At 34.2% G+C, this 12306-nt stretch overlaps 1 protein-coding gene and 1 pseudogene across 1 annotated transcript in view; both read left to right on the top strand.

The window, feature by feature from the left end:
* Nucleotides 1–12306, top strand: part of LOC132750553 (uncharacterized) — a 288756-nt gene that overhangs the window by 28725 nt on the left and 247725 nt on the right. The window lies entirely within an intron of this gene.
* Nucleotides 733–9157, top strand: LOC132750555 (protein unc-93 homolog A-like; annotated as a pseudogene).

The following is a 12306-nucleotide window of genomic DNA, read 5'->3' as shown; positions in this document are numbered from 1 at the left end:
CATGAACAGGCTCAATCAAATCGAGCCTGCAACATTTTCAGTTTTGCCGTGTGGGACTTTCTTTAAGGATTCTGTTTTTTCTACATTTTATTACTAATAGGCATTATGAAGTGTAATGGAATCAAGCAATGATCTTTCTTCTCTCCATACAATTTGATGAAAGTTACTGTTGTTGCTGTGAAAACAGTCCTTACAAAGGACATTAATTATTTTGCGAACAGTCTCAATCTGAATATTAGTACTCTAACATGAAAGTGCGATGCTGTAACACGTTTCCTACGGTGATCCCGTTAATAAGACGATTTTCTTAAATTTTCTAACTCTACGGGTTAAGTCGATCTATAGCCATGTATATTGAGCTGGTAATAATTGCAATGTGTTTTGTTTTGGTCTCTGCTGGTGTTCCAAAATGTACAGTAAGAAAATATTTCTCAAGTTTGAGTATACTGAATATGTCTAAAAGTAGATATAATATGATAAACAAGATCAACAAGGAAAGGCGGCGTTCAATGAACGCAATAAATCATGTTTATATATAATCACGTGAAGTAAATGAACAATTCGATATTCATTCATTCATTGGTTTATTTATATATTTATTTATTACATATGTTCCCGCATTGATAGCTTAGGACCCTTTTATCGATGCAGTTTTATTTTCATATCTTGAGAGTGGAACGTCATTTGAACGTCATTTCAGATGACGGCAAGTTGTACTGGAATTCCATGTCACAATGAAGAAGGGGAAATTTGAACTGTTCCATCTTCAAACAATGACACTGTCCATTACGAAACATTTGATAACTCCGATACCGGAAGTTGGAATAGTGACACTCCGCTTCTTCTTCTTGTAAACGAACCAATCGAGAGTAAACTGCCAGAAATTGTCGATGTCTCTGAAAAGACCGAGATGGATAAAAATTTGGTAACCAGTTTGAATGTCGTGCAAAATGATGCCCATACCGCTGTCACTGTTGAAGAGACAAATGAAAACATTAAGATCAAAGAGGACAATTTTGGATCTGATTTAAGTATAGCCTACTCTATTGTGCATGATTTTGAGGTAGTTCAAACCAATCCAGTTAATGTTTTTGGAAGTGGATGGGATTTTGAGAGTGTCTGTAGCATCTATGGGTCTGGTGATGTTTACAAGAGTCACTCTAACACAGTTGATTGCCATGGATTCAATTCATTATCTGCTGGACAGGACAGACTATTGTGAAAAGATAGACAGTATGCAATTTGATAAATCCATGTTTGGCGATTCACGAAGTTCACCAATGATGACAAAACGATTGACATTGCCGCCCCTGTTGAGACAAAAAAATCTCAAAAATTTGCTGATACTTAGTACCGGCGTAACATTGTTACATATTGCAATATTTGGCCTCCGGAATCTGCAGAGCAGTATGAACAGTGAAGGTGGACTTGGTGTCTACTCACTAGCAACGCTGTTCGGAGCCTTTATGTTTGGAAGTTTGGCAAGTCCATTTATTGTTCAAAGATATAAACCAAAACTATGTATGTCTGTATCTTGTTTTCGGGCATTTAGTTTACGTTGTTGCTACCTATTTCCCAAGCTTCTATGTTATCATTCCTGCCTCAGTTATCTATGGTTTAAGCAATGCCTTGTTATAGAATGCTCTGTGCACATACATCACGGAGCTGGGACTCGACGAAGATTTTCTGAAGAGCAAGATCACAAGCAGTGTACTAAGCCGCTACTTTGGCATCTTTTTCCTTGTGCTGCAGATGTCAATGGTTCTCGGAAACCTTATATCCTCTATAATCTTTTCACGGTAGGATAAAAGAATGAAACTGCATCAAGACGATCGTGCAGTAACTGAAAATATAAATAATGCATCAACAATTATCTACGAATTCATCTCAAATGGTACCGGTACCGAGTTAACCGATATAAACATTAACGAAGCAGTGGCCAAGGGTAAATGTGGTGCTGCCCACTGAGAGTTGAGCTCTGACAGTGAGTCTAAATCAAATGTTGACGATCTCGATAAACTATTCTTACTTGGGACATATTCCAGTTGCGCAGTTCTATCCATTTTGGTCATTCAGTGCTTTTTGGACAAACTTCCAAACTACACACCACATCGTTTAACATTGAGGGAATCTTTGAAACAAGCAGGATCCGTCGTTGCTATGGTGATAGACCCTAAGTTTTGCTGTATCGTAATGCTGTGCCACTACAATGTAATTAGCAATGGTTTTGTTGTTGCAGACGTCCTCAATGTAATGGTTTAATTTAGCTCCATTTTATGGCAAGAATAACCTGTAAATTCTGGAATTGTATCTTGGCATATGTTTGAGTCTTCGGTTTAATTAAACATTTTACCATTTCATTTTTAAATGTTGAATTCTGCTTAAGCCGGTGCCAGGGGGCGTGGACGGTAGAACCGTCCATGAACAGGCTCAATCAAACCGAACCTGCAATATTTTCAATGTTTTCGTTTTGGACTATCTGTAGGGATTCTTATTTTTTATTATTATATTATTTTTTATTTTTTTATTTATCATTTCATAAACAGTTATTGCACCATTTCAATAACCAGATTTCCTTATTTAAATAGTTATTAATACATTTGCTATTTAAATACCGTATTAAAATTTTAGTTCGAGTATTTTTAACGTTCTAGAAAATACAATGACGTTGCATAAGTAAACTTACTTGAAGTATAATTATTATTTATTCAATTATGTAGAGATGAGACGTACTGACAAATCATATTTTTTCTTAAATATGTTGTTATTTTTATAATATTTTATACTATATGTGCGAATGTACATGAAATATACGCATCGCATGATCGGCATTATTTTACATGAAAAGAGTCTCCGTGGCAACAAGAAATAAACAAACATATATCACAAATATGGATCATGTTAGGCATACGTTACATGTCCACTTGGTGTGAGAATGGTAGGATACTCGATGATATGTTTTGGAATCTGCGGCTCAATTAGTTCTTACATATTTGGGAAACTGGCTAAATGTACAGGCAACCTGGCAGCATTTATAGTGGGTGAGTACGGCGTTTATGACTGTACATTGATATATTGAACTGTTGGCCATTGTAAATATATGTACATTCTGATAAATGTAAATTGTAGATAATTCAGGGGGATAGAATGGAATAATAAGTTTACCAATAATCATTAGCAGGCTAAGTAAGTGTTGAAATATACTGATAAAGTATTGTAGTTTTAGATGTAAGATCAATAGGGCTAGACAATTCCGACTTCCCATGTTGATTATATATGATACCTAATACATGATTATATCATTTACAGCGCCATCAGACGAGGCAAGGCCAATTCCTGATTGACAGCAAGTTAATTTTGATCATTTGATTTCAGTGGTTTAAATTAAGTAACCAAGTTACTGTTACTTAATCTTCAAATGTCCAAAATAACAGTCGGGCGGTGATCAACTGGTGACATATTGACGAAAGGATTTGGTTAGTGTGATGAGTTTGTGCACTCAATGTAGTGTTTGCACCTTTACGAAGGGGTCATAGGTTAACTATGATGAAGAGATGTGACTCTTTTCGAGTATTAGATTGTTTACCAAGGTATGATATTTCTATTTGACATGAAATAAAATGTGACGATGCGAGAGTATTTCGCCAAAGAGCCAGCGAAAATAAAAAGAATACAATGATCAACAAGGAGAGTGAGTTGCATGGAACGCAGTCTCCAAAATGTTCAGTATCTTGCACGAGTAAGCGTATGTGCCCACACGTTTCCAAGTCACAACACAATATGATTCTTACATCACTTAAGGACATACTTACCAATGTTACACTACATTTGCAAAGGTCCATTATGTATATGATTCCACAGGGAGAATAAAGCGTTGGGCTTTATTTGACACAAATTAAAGTGATCGCCTTAAGCTATTTTTATCCGGCAAAAGGATTTCCTTGTTATCTGCCCGAAAGAATTTCGGCGTATGATGTTATGCACAAGGTCGTCCGTCCGTTCTGCTTTTTATCTGGAAGGACATTGAAACTACATGGCAGAAATGTAAACCATGAGGCAATGTTTGGGCCTCCTCACTTTGTATCATTTGAACCGACGGAAGGATCTTAAAACTATTTTGGCAGAAATGTAAATCAGTATGAAAAGAACGATTGGCTTCCTCAGATCAAGGTAAAGGTCATTTAAAATCCTGATTAAGGTATACATATGTACATGTATATCAAAAGGAGAATACTATGTAAGTACTTTGTTGATCTATTTTTACAATAGATTACCCTTACCCTATCGGGAAGTAAAGAGGCGTAGTGAAGGTATCTGTTTAAGTGAAATGACGAGATGATTGTAAGTTGTTCAGTTTATACACGCGCAGCAAGTAGTGTTTTCATTTTTCTTTGAATTATTCAGATTTAGGAATACATGATAATTTTTATTGGAAAGCAAGAGAAACAGTTGGTAGCTTTATCTGCTGTTTGACCACCACTGTCAAAGATAGAAAGCTTTTGTGACAGTATTTTGTCACTTGCAGCTGTCATGAGGATCATTTAGATACAATATATATTTCATGAATCATCATAATCTGTATCTCTCCCAGTATGGTGCTTGATTCCTCAAACAAATTTGCATTCGGGCGTATACTGATCCGACTTTGTCCGGTACTCTAGTTCAAATTCAATTCGATCACATGCCGTTACTCTTTTGCAAAACACTACCCCTTTCTTCGACCAAGCAGAGATATATACATATAGGTAAGTTACAAGGTTTATTGTGTTTCAGTTTTCAGGTAGGACAGTTGCCATCCCTATGTCGACGGTACTTTAATCTTTGCAAGCTTGGTGGTAAGCGTTCATTTACTTCAAATTAATTTAATCCTTTTTTAATATGAATTTCACGGTATTGAAATGATGTTATTTTACTTTGTAGCGTCTGCGTTGAATGTGACCTCACTTGCGTTGATGGCAGTTTGGGAACCATCTAGTGACGACCAATACTTGTTGTTTGCTTTCATTGGTGCTTGGGGATTTGCAGACGGCATTTGGCAGTCTCAGATTAATAGTAAGCCTGAACTCATTATTATTACTAATTGATTAAATGTCCCGGCATTAAAATAGATTAAATACTCCTTTAATATTAAACGAATTATTGATATAAAGGTAACCTATCAGTAATTAAAATAACAGTACTATTAAGCGTAACGCACAAATTAGTTTGTTACTGAATTTAGATTTCAGACTACATAGTTGTTAAATGTAGTTTGACCGTAGTGACCGTTGAAAATTCTTTTGTGTCATTTAATCTCTGGCAAAATCCGACAGGTCTTTATCAACTATTCTTTTACTTGGTAGAGATTAAAGGGGGCTCTACTGAGGCCAATAACTGAAAATTTTACATAGATAAAGTTAAGCACTTAAGATGGAAAAATCTGCAAAGGGAAGTAAATAAAAAATACACTTAGAATTAAATTAAAATGGTTATGTAGCGCAATTCATAGCCCGATTTGAGTTACAATGTAATAGAGTTCCAACCATTCCAACCAAAATTTTATGGGGTAATTTTGCACAATTAAAATGCATATTCTGAGAAAAAAAAGGATGAAAACATGATTTGAAATTAAGCAGAGAGTTTTTGGTTCAGATCTACATCAAATCTCGGAAAAAATATTCCCAGTCCCGTCATGTTAAAAAAAGAAAAAAACGTCAGTGGAGTCCCTTAAATATCGCCAGTTTGGCCCTCCTCTTTACTCATTTACGTATTCAATAACAACAATCTAATCTGTTTTGTGCCAGACTTACAATAAAATTAAAAAGTGCTAAATATCATTAAGATTTATTTACTATAAAGCAATTACAACTAGTTCGTGCTTATTGCTTACAATTTAAACGTTTCGTAATTTTAATTCCAGGTTTAATATCTTCACTGTTTGCTGATAGATATGAAACTGCGTTCGGATGTTGTCGGGTTCTACAAGGACTTGCTGGAATAATTGTGTTCACGTTGTCAAACATGTTATGTATGATGTCAAAAATTATTTTCACTACAGCGACATGCATTCTGTCTGTTGTGCTTTATATTGCTATGGAGGTTATTGGACGGAGGTCAAGAGCTACCGGTACATCTATTGGGACTGAAATTTATGTGAAATAGGAAGTTGGAGGATTAACCCTGAAATGCATTGTATTGTGAAGTAGAGTCATACAAATGTGTGGACTATAAATGTTCTAGGGACCATTTCCACGAACTTATTCCGAGTATTCAGTGAAAATGGAAATTCATGACAGCAAGAAATACAGCTCCTAAATCATTGCACACATTTACGTCATTCTTAGTTATGAATGGATAACATGCTATTTTTTTCTATGTTTTTTTTTCTGTTAGGTAATTATTTTTTCTGCCATATACGAGTGTATATACATGTATAAGACCGTTTTTTTATTTTTACAGGGTTTTCTCTGTACCTTTACTTTTAAAGGAGCCCCACTGAGGTAAAAAAGCCTAAAAAAATGAAAAATTCTTGCATAGATAAAGTGATCCACTTAAAATGAAAACATCTACAAAAGATAATAAACTCAAAAGTTGAACTTTAAATCGATTTTTTGCACGATTTAAGCCGGCTTTGAGTGAAAAGCTTTCAACGCATGTTATTTTCTGGTCAAAACTTCAGTGGAGGCCCTTTAATGAATCATCTATACAACTCTGTTAATCAAATGTCTTTCTTTAATTTATATTTCATCATATCAAACCAGACAACTTAATCGTCCACTCGGGCATAAACTATACTTCATCATATCAAGCCAGACAAATTAATCGTCCACTCGGACATAAACTATACTTCATCATATCAAGCCAGACAAATTAATCGTCCACTCGGACATAAACTATACACCATCATATCAAGCCAGACAAATTAATCGTCCACTCGGACATAAACTATACACCATCATATTAAGCCAGAAACTTAATCGTCCACTCGGACATAAACTATACACCATCATATCAAGCCAGACAAATTAATCGTCCACTCGGACATAAACTATACTTCATCATATCAAGCCAGACAAATTAATCGTCCACTCGGACATAAACTATACACCATCATATCAATCCAGACAAATTAATCGTCCACTCGGACATAAACTATACACCATCATATCAAGCCAGACAACTTAATCGTCCACTCGGACATAAACTTTACACCATCATATCAAGCCAGACAACTTAATCGTGCACTCAGACATAAACTATACACCATCATATCAAGCCAGACAAATTAATCGTTCTCCCTGGCTTAATACATCATATCAAGCCAGTCAATTGAATGGACCACTTAGACATAAACAATTCACCATCATATCAAGCCATACAGCTTAAACCAGTATATCAAGTCAAGCAAATTAATTGTTAGCTCTGGCTTCAATAATAGAAAATCAAATCAAGCCAGGCAACCTAATCGTTAGCTCTGGCTTAAATAATAAACCATCAAATCAAGCCAGGCAACCTAATCGTTAGCTCTGGCTTAAATATTAAACCATCAAATCAAGCCAGGCAACCTAATCGTTAGCTCCGGCTAAAATAATAAACCATCAAATCAAGCCAGGCAACCTAATCGTTGGCTATGGCTTAAATAATAAACCATCAAATCAAGCCAGGCAACCTAATCGTTAGCTCTGGCTTAAGTAATAAACCATCAAATCAAGCCAGACAACTTAATCGTCTACTCGGACATAAACTATACACCATCATATCAAGCCAGAATTTTTTTAAATCGTTCGCAATAAACCATCATATCAAGCCAAAAAACTTAACCGTCCACTCGGACATACTCCATCATATCAAACCAGTGAACACAATCGCCCATGCAGACTTAATGATAATGTCTAAGGTTGTCATTATTATAATGAAAAACAAATCGTTTCCATCAGAAACCAATGTACTAGTACATAACTACTTTTGTGACTAAGCTATTGCATTATACTATTGCATAGCGAAAAGAGAATTTTATCATAAATTGTAGCCATATTGTGGTTCTGTTTTTCTAATTTTTGTACTAATATTTTTTTGTCTTCGAGCAGTTATCAACAAATCAATCAAACAATTTTTCCCGTTTCTTTTTTGTTAGTTTTTATGTCATAAAACGGAGACTTTAGTATTAATGTGCATATAGAAACATATAGCTTATTGGCGATGTACTGTAGAGGAGCATATTGAATTCTTTCTTCAACGGTATTGCGAGATCCAATTTTGAATTTGGACTAAGTTAGATTCAAGAGTTTCAAAACAGATATTTAGAAATTTTGCATATTATGTACGAAACTTTGGATTAGGAGTCAGGCTGTATTGATCTTTTAATGCGGACCGAACGTGTCTGGGTTATAAATAGTGCCACTTATTTCGTTTGCGATCAAAGTTCTACCATGTATGTATTTCAAATACATTGTACATGGTTTATTTTAAATGTACAATTGAATGTATATTTTAGTATGAATGTATATTTTAGCTTCATATGACTTTGTATTGTGTTTGTCTGTTAATGTCGTTTATGTAAATGACTCGAGTGTTGTGTGGGTACGAAGACACGCCTTTACTTGAGATAGGCGTTGTATGTATTTCTTGTAAAATTATCAGCAATTACCTCAGTCTTTTCACTATAAGTAACCGATTAAGTGGGCACAAAATGAGACATGTCATTGTCTAAATCAATCCAAGTCTTCAGGTCTTGTTCAGTGATACTGTTTTGTCATTGATCTCGGTTAAATGGATTGTCTTTTGAGAATACTGCAGTACCTTTTAGTACTTTATATACACCGAGGAATTTTCCCGTCGCGTGATGTGTTTACAAACTCATTTTTGGGGAAATGTTTGAATTTTGACTTTTAAAAAGTCGACAATTGTAATTACTTTAAGGTAATTGAAATATGTATTAATGCGTTTTAGAAGCATTCGTACGTATTATTTGTATATATTAAGTATGATTTAAAGAATGTGTTTTCTCATTCTTCATTACATTTTACATTTACAATATGAGCTTATTTTGTTTCTGGAAAAAACAGTTCTCCGTTTTGGACATTTTCGTATTATTTGCATAATGTTTAGTGTGCTTAAAAGAATGTGTTTTCTCATTCTTCATTACATTACATCTACAATATGAGCTTATTTTGTTTCTCATATATGTATCACATTATGTGGTATGAAAATGTAATAAATGTTTTATATCACATAACGTTTTGTTCTTTTTGAATGAATAAAGTGCATTTGAGCCGCGTCACGACAAAACCAACATAATGGATTTGCGACCAGCATGGATCCAGACCAGCCTGCGCATCCGTTCAGTCTGATCAAGATCCATGCTGTTCGCTTACAACTCTATATAACAAGTAGAGAAACTGATAGCGAACAGCATGGATCTTGATCAGACTGCACGGATGTGCAGACTTGTCTGGATCCATACTGGTCGCAAACCCATTATGTTGGTTATGTCATGACGCGGCTCATTTCTCCTTCCACTAGTATCACTGTATAAGAAGAGTCACATGGTCACTAACTATTGAATAAACTGAAGAAATATGCTGACGGCAAGCTCCCTCATCAATATGAATTGAATTGCATTTGCGGTAATAATTCGCAATATCGTAAAATATTTGATGAGGAATGGTTTAATAGATTGCATTTGGGGTAGTAAATAGTAATATCGTAAAATATTTGATGAGGAATGGTTTAATAGATCGCATTTGGGGTAGTAAATAGTAACATCGTAAAATATTTGATGAGGAATGGTTTAATAGATCGCATTTGGGGTAGTAAATAGTAATATCGTAAAATAGTTGATGTGGAATGGTTTAATAGATCGCATTTGGGGTAGTAAATAGTAATATCGTAAAATAGTTGATGAGGAATGGTTTAATAGATCGCATTGGGGGTAGTAAATAGTAATATCGTAAAATACTTGATGAGGAATTGTTTAATAGATTGCATTTGGTGTAGTAAATAGTAATATCGTAAAATATTTGATGAGGAATGGTTTAATAGATTGCATTTGGGGTAGTAAATAGTAATATCGAAAATACTTGATAAGGAATGGTTTAATAGATCGCCTTTGCGGTAATGATTCGCAATATCGTAAAATACTTGATGTGGAATGGTTTAATAGATTGCATTTGCGGTAATAATTCGCATTATCGTAAAATACTTGATGTGGAATGGTTTGATAGATCGTATTTTCGGTAATAAATAGTAATATCGTAAAGTATTTGACGAGGAATGGTTTAATAGATCGCATTTGGGGTAGTAAATAGTAATACAAATGTATCGTAAAATACTTGATGAGGAATGGTTTAATAGATCGCATTTGGGGTAGTAAATAGTAATATCGTAAAATATTTGATGAGGAATGGTTTAATAGATCGCATTTGGGGTAGTAAATAGTAATATCGTAAAATACTTGATGAGGAATGGTTTAATAGATCGCATTTGGGGTAGTAAATAGCAATATCTTAAAATATTTGATGAGGAATGGTTTAATAGATCGCATTTGGGGTAGTAAATAGTAATATCGTAAAATACTTGATAAGGAATGGTTTAATAGATCGCATTTGGGGTAGTAAATAGTAATATCGTAAAATATTTGATGAGGAATGGTTTAATAGATCGCATTTGGGGTAGTAAATAGCAATATCGTAAAATATTTGATGAGGAATGGTTTAATAGATCGCATTTAAGTAAAAAGGGGTAATGGTTTAAAGATCGCAAATATCGTAAAGATACTTGATGACGAGGGAATGGTTTAATAGATCGCATTTGGGGTAGTAATAATCGAAATATCATAAAATACTTGATGAGGAATGGTATAATAGATCGCATTTGGACTAGTAAATAGCAATATCGTAAAATACTTGATGAGGAATGGTTTAATAGATCGCATTTGGGGTAGTAAATAAATAGCAATATCGTAAAATACTTGATGTGGAATGGCTTAATAGATTGCATTTGGGGTCGTAAATCGCAATATCGTAAAATACTTGATGAGGAATGGTTTAATAGATCGCATTTGGGGTAGTAAATAGCAATATCGTAAAATATTTGATGAGGAATGGTTTAATAGATCGCATTTGGGGTAGTAAATAGCAATATCGTAAAATATTTGATGAGGAATGGTTTAATAGATCGCATTTGGGGTAGTAAATCGCAATATCGTAAAATACTTGATGAGGAATGGTTTAATAGATCGCATTTGGGTAGTAAATAGCAATATCGTAAAATAATTGATGTGGAATGGTTAAATAAATCGCATTTGGGGTAGTAAATCGCAATATCGAAAATACTTGATGTGGAATGGCTTAATAGATTGCATTTGGGGTCGTAAATCGCAATATCGTAAAATACTTGATGAGGAATGGTTTAATAGATCGCATTTGGGGTAGTAAATAGCAATATCGTAAAATATTTGATGAGGAATGGTTAAATAAATTGCATTTGGGGTAGTAAATAGCAATATCGTAACATATTTGATGAGGAATGGTTTAATAAATTGCATTTCGGGAAGTAAATAGTAATATCGTAAAATACTTGATGTGGAATGGTTAATAGATTGCATTTGGGGTAGTAAATGGTAATATCGTAAAAAACTTGATCTGGAATGGTTTAATAGATTGCATTTGGGGTAGTAAATCGCAATATCGTAAAATACTTGATGAGGAATGGTTAAATAGATCGCATTTGGGGTAGTAAATCGCAATATCGTAAAATACTTGATGTGGAATGGTTTCATAGATCGCATTTGTGGTAGTAAATAGCAATATCGTAACCTATTTGATGAGGAATGGTTTAATAAATTGCATTTCGGGTAGTAAATAGTAATATCGTAAAATACTTGATATGGAATGGTTAATAGATCGCATTTGGGGTAGTAAAAAGCAATATCGTAACATATTTGATGAGGAATGGTTTAATAAATTGCATTTGAGGTAGTAAATAGTAATATCGTAAAATAATTGATGTGGAATGGTTTAAAAGATCGCATTTGGGGTAGTAAATCGCAATATCGTAAAATTCTTGATGTGGAATGGTTTAATAGATCGCATTTGGGGTAGTAAATCGCCATATCGTAAAATACTTGATGAGGAATGGTTTAAAAGATTGCAGATAACCAGAAATGGGGTTCTACAGAATACACAAAAACCACATAAATGCAATGAAAAAACTTGAATAAGACAATACACAGATCAATCCAACCAGGAATGACTTCAAATGGTGCATTTCAAAATTATAAAAAAAGCTCTTTTGTAAGAAAAACACCCCTCCGCTTTCTTCTGCCAG

This window comes from Ruditapes philippinarum, unplaced genomic scaffold, assembly GCF_026571515.1.
Source record: "Ruditapes philippinarum isolate M1 unplaced genomic scaffold, ASM2657151v2 ctg1398_1_1_1_1, whole genome shotgun sequence".
NCBI classification, from domain to species: Eukaryota; Metazoa; Mollusca; class Bivalvia; order Venerida; family Veneridae; genus Ruditapes; species Ruditapes philippinarum.
Note: the sequence above shows the minus strand (reverse complement) of the source record. Positions and strands in the feature narration are given on the sequence as shown.